Below are 6000 nucleotides of genomic sequence, written 5' to 3'. Positions count from 1 at the left end.
GTACTGTGCGTTGCAATCTTTGCCCTCGCAGGAGGAGCAACCCATATTGTCCGTCAGTTTGTCACAGATCGGCAGACTCTCGTAGGTGCATCCCTTCAGGTGGAACTGTTCCTCGCCCAGGATGTAGAATTTGAAGCACTTGAATTGCGTTTTATCGACACCCTCGACGTCCAGATTTTCGTTCACGCGCATGAACAAGCTAAGGTACTTCTCCGCCAACTCTTCATTGCACTCCAGAATCTCGGCCGCATCGTCACACAATCGCTCCTCGCCCTGGGCGACGCAATGCAAACACGTGTTGGCATAACCTGAAGCGAAAGAAACTCTTTAGAATGCCGTTGGGGTAAACTACAAACGCCCCATACCATTTGTAACGGTGTTGAGAAACAGCAACAAACAAACAAGATATGACACTAAAGAATACATTCTGAACTTCCGCTTTCGATGCTGACCGTTTGAAAATCCTTTAGCTAATGTCACCTGCATGCGGAATGCTGGAACCATTATAGCTCCCGGTTTATGCAATCAAATATTCAAACCACAATCAACCTGATTCGCCGTGATTTTCATGTCGTTGCCAACCTTGAAATGCTTTTCCAGAATGAATATTTCCTGCCCACTCGCTACATTTCGCCCGGTTCCGATTCACTTTCACCCGCTACGATGGTACCAATCATTCATTCCACAATGCCACAATGCTGCTTCGGCTGCTGCGAGAAAACTTCAGTGAATTATCAATTTAAATTACTTTCACATTCAATGCGCAAACTTATCACTGTGCAAACATACGCACCAAGGTAGCGCCTGAACCTACGCGGCGCCACCGTCCGTAACCGGTCTCCGCAGTCAATCAACACTTGGCTTGATGGAGAGGGCACGAAAATTGGAAATATCTTACGTGATCTTACGTGTGCGGCGCTCTAAGTGACTGTCTGACACTTTACCTTCCTCCACCCTTCGGATAAACAAAGTCAACGTACCGCTACTCCCCAAAAACTACGCCGAAGGTTCATCAAGGTATGGGCGCTATGGGTAGCGTCGAATTCATATTAATAATTAAAATAATTAATTAGCCAAACAAAGGCAAACACCGGGCGCGCGACCGGCAGCAAACCGGCCAGAAGGATAAGGAAACTCGATCCTTCCAATCGAACGTTTGTGCTGCCCGTAGCCCTGCCAGCCGGCATCACGCATCCTGGCAGGAAGTGGCACAAGTTCCTACCACCGTAGCCACTATAACTCACCTCTGGTGTAACATTAGACACGCCGCATAGACAAAACTTTCCGCGGCCTCACTCGTTGTTACCCAGCGTAAACGCGAGCGCCAACAACAACGGGTGCGAGCGAGCTCAACTCAAACAGATCGTCTCCTGTTTCCACCCGGCAAGCAGGCACACCGCCTCCACTTAGTGTGCACGAGACGGGTACGGAACCCTCCGTAGGTGCTAACATCACATCCCGCTCCCACCAGTGCAGGCCATTCCGGTTCTAGTACGCGGAATACCATTCGCTCTACCGGAGCAAAAATCAATTTAAGTCTATCGTAATTTATATGCGCTTTATCTTAACTAATCTCCAACTCTTAATTTGATATTATAAGAAACATAAACAACTTTAATAATATAATGTGGTTTCGGTCTTAGGAATCTAGCTCCGTGGTCCAGGTGCTGGGCCGTGTGTAACTCTTTACCGCCACCACGTTCCCACCTATCCTGACATCCTGCGTGATTCTCACCTCTTTCGCTCGTTTCGCCTACTTCGTCGATCGCAACACATCCAACCAAGCATCTCCGTAGCTATGTAGAGGGTGAGACGCCGTTGTCCTGTGGCAGCACAGCAACAGGACCAGGAAGGACAACGTTCGAAACGTCGTTCGACGCCGCACCGTTCGCTGCAGCTACAAACGAGCGGTCGGAGGGAAATTTATACGCTTCTTCCAACTTTTCACATATCAGCCCAACCACCGGGCGCTCGGGTTGTTTATTCTTCGCACAAGACATACATCCAAGATTTTACACCAATTCGTCTTGGCATTGGCTTGGTCTAGGTGTTCATACTGTGAAAGGCGTAAAAGATTTCCCAAGACAGTCCCAGCCCAGTCCGATCTGGAGAACTAACACCAACCCAACCCCCCCTACCATCGAGGAAGTACAAATCACTTCGACTCGATGCAGACGTGCGGCAGCATTCATCTCCCCCACCGGCTTCTCTCGTGCGGCTAGGCTCTTAACCACACCGTTGCTTCGGATGCGTCTTATAAGATATAAATCGTTTCCGGCATTCGCTCCGGGGGAGTCGTGGGGCCATGGGGTCCGGTGGTAACCATCCTTCACGGCCAGTCCGAGAAAGCAATCTTGAAGCAATCGTGGTTTTAAAGACTTCCCTGTCTGCCCTTGGGCGAACAATTGATTTGATTCATACTTCCATTAGCCTTTACCGATGCTATTAACCATCGCGAAACACTTTCATAGGACGCACTCTGCAACCGAGGACGGTTCTCACTACGGACAGGTACTTCTGAAGCAGCAGTGCCTCCGTTCTCTCAATACACACGGTAAGGTATTTTCATCAATCATCAAAATAATCATTGCTGTCCCGCTTTGTATACAAAATCTGCTCCATCTCTCACCCCGAATTTAGAATTCATTTGTTTATCCAACGTCCGCCCGGCACAAAACTCACGCGCTTGTCAAAATTAAACGCACACGAGTCCGTACAAATAGCGTCGGAATTAATTATCATCAACGTTCGAAAACATTTTCGGAACGTACGGAGAAACAATACACACACACGTCCTCCCGAATCCTCGACACCAAACACGTGGTACTTTACTTTTGACAGTTCAGAAACCTGTTCAGAGATACCGAGAAAGTAAAGGGAAGAAAGGATGCTAGATTTCCCCGCCGTGGGAAGAGGTGTATGTCAGTCTTTGTTTGTGCCAATTTCCCGATGGCATTCTACAACAACAAAACCCTTCCGTTTTGAAGAAGCATCGGAGCCACACACACGCATACTCTTCTCTCTCCTCACCACATCCACTGCTGCGCCTTCACGGAGTGGAGCATTGGAGAGAACGATTGCCTTCCTACCTCTCGAAAGGCGCCGTTCGTGTGATTCGTGATTTTCTATTGAGGCATAAATAATTACTTATTATTATTACGAATCAACACAACCCGTGCGAACACCGGTACGAGCGATGGAACAGCGTCGCTTCCAGTCAATGTCTGGCGATTTGGAGCTGCTTCAGCTTCCGTGCTCTGCCATCCGCACACTCAAGGGCTCCACGCGGCTGAACACGCGTTCACACAAGACGTGCCCCGTGTGCGATCAGCGATGCCACGCCAGTCGAGGGAACGACTCCTTCGAGAGCAGAGCGTAACGGTTGATGAAGTTATTCTTAGAAACCCCCAAGTCATAAATCAGAACAGGATGTTCCCGCTTCCCACACCGGATCGCAGCGCACCCGGCGCCCTGTTCTATCGGACATGGTTTGCTATTTCGGGAAGATGAATATCCTCCAAAATTGCAAAGGATGAATTCAGGATGTCCGGATGCCGGTTCGCAGGGCCGTCCTGCGATGAGTGGGCAATGATTCTTTCTCCCCGGATGCGCAGGCCGGAAACTCCCTTTTCGGGAGGCGTTGCGTTTGATCGGATTCGCAAGTGCCATCATCCGATTAGAGCGTATCCTTGAACAAGTGGTCCCACATTCCGCCACATAATTTAAGTGCGTTCGCTCACACGACACGATGCCAAGACAGGCGTGTAACGTCAGCAACAACACTTCTTGAGTCAAGTATCGACAAGAAGATAGTTATCGATGCGGGGTGGCGGTGCATATGGTGTGTTTTGGATCAGTTTCAGGACCATGGGGACCACCTCGTTCTTTCTGATACTGAGTGGTAATAAATTGTGCTCAAGTTCCTACAATCACAACTGTCCTCCGCAATTAAAAGACGGAAATAATAACTCGCATCGCAAAGGAATGAAATGAATAGAAATTAGGAAATAAAAGATAAAGCTGAAGTCCATCGCGAACCATCAACTGTGTAAGTTTGTCCTTATGGCTCGATTCGCACGTAATATTGGTGCAAAGTTTAATAAGAAATTATTCCCATACTCAAAGAACACAGCCTGTTCAAAGCACCTTCTCGCACAATCTCGCACCGAACACGCTCGCTTCCGTGCTACTGCCTAATGTGCCCCGTGGTAAGGGGGCGTTCGTGAATTAGACGACGATACTGCTGATGACGTGTGATGATTATGGCGCGGCTCGCGTATGTCCCCAAGAAGCGTGTACGTGTCGGCAAAATGAATTGAGCGAATTTATAGAATATTTAAATTACTTCTTTATCAAAACGTGAAAGACGTCGAGTGCTGATGAACTTTGCTCCGCCCGACGACTACGCGCCCAGCAAGGCAATAAGGGCACGCCGAAGGTGATGCTGCTGATGCCCGTGTTTAGGGAGGATCGAAACAACCGCAAAGACGCACGCAAAGACGGTATGACGATGACTAACTTATGCTTACCACCGCTAGCGCTGACAGGAGTGTCCACAGAACGGGGCGACGCGCAGCCACCCCGGCGCCTTGAAGGGGTTCAAGTGTACTTGCACGAAGAAAAAGGACGACGCCTGGATGTGCGAGATTTGATTTATGAATGCGATATTTGTTTAATAAATACAAACAAAACCTCCCCAAAAACCAAACGCAAACTCGAACGTCAATCCTTTCCGTTGGCTCCGTCCAAGTTGCCGAAACTACTAACACTCTCATATTGAAGAACTACTAACACCCGACTGCTGCTGGTCGACCGCGGAGCGTTGCTTGCTTCCGGTGTCGTCGATGGCGAAATCACGCACATTTCAACACCACCGCCATCCTCATCATCATTATAGTTAGGTGCTGTCTCCTCCCCAAAGGGTGCCGTTCGTTCATTCGTTGAAGGTCCTCGTACGTCCCACACATTCACATTCCGCCGGCACTCAAAACCGGAGCCTGTGCCGCACTCAAGAACCGGTTCAAACGGTTGACGTTTATTCCCCCCATTTGCCCGGGCACACTGTTTTAAGCCGCATTGTTTTGATTGAATTTAATTATATGTTTATTGATCGCGCAGACCCACGTCTATCGAGGCATGGTGGCAGATTGGGTGCGGATGAAGTGCGTCACCAGGAGTAAGGCGTCGATTGAACGTACGCTCCAACCGCCAACGACAGCCGTCGAAAGCCGTCTGGCCGTGTGAGAGTGTGAGTGTGTGTGTCGGGCCAAAAGGGCACCCTTCTTTGCGCCACGCCACCTGACCAGCAAGCTTGCGGGACTAATCTCGCGGTGCAGTTCTTACGCAAAGCGCAAACTAATTGGCAAAGTTCAAGTGTAAGACACGACATAATTGAGCACGAACCACCAGGTCCGCCCCAGCAGCCCTTAACATTCATTTCTCAATCGCGATTGACCCTTGGCGCTTCGAGAGGTCCCTTGCAGAGTGACGTGCAGTTATTAGAGCGCCATTATGCACGGGTCGCAATCACAGCATCGAAACAGTATATCGCACACAAACACACTACACCACCTAGTCCAACGAGCTATTGCGCGATCACACACCAATCCGACACGAATCACAAACACACTCCCATATACACTGTAATTGTAGTAAGCTACAGCCCGCCTAAAGCTTTTTTTATTCTCATTATCCATCAGCTGTACGGTGCTGCTAATGTCGAAAGCGAAACTGCAAGTAACGAACAGACGGCGAGAGAGATCAACGAACTTCTCCTGGTCATGGCAGCGGATCCTTCCTGCAGTACGGGAACGTTGTTGCATCGATCTCCAACGCAGGCAACGCACTCGAGCGATCCCTGAAACGCAGCATGTGGTAGGGAGCAAAAGTGTCTTCCTCCCTCCAACTGATGGACACAGCCTCGGGTAAACAGGAACACGTGGCCACTCACAGATGTAGCACGCACGTGGATGCACTCGTAGTGATTATGTTTCGTGGGCA

Source organism: Anopheles coluzzii, chromosome 2 (assembly GCF_943734685.1).
Source record: "Anopheles coluzzii chromosome 2, AcolN3, whole genome shotgun sequence".
Classification (NCBI taxonomy): domain Eukaryota; kingdom Metazoa; phylum Arthropoda; class Insecta; order Diptera; family Culicidae; genus Anopheles; species Anopheles coluzzii.
Note: the sequence above shows the minus strand (reverse complement) of the source record.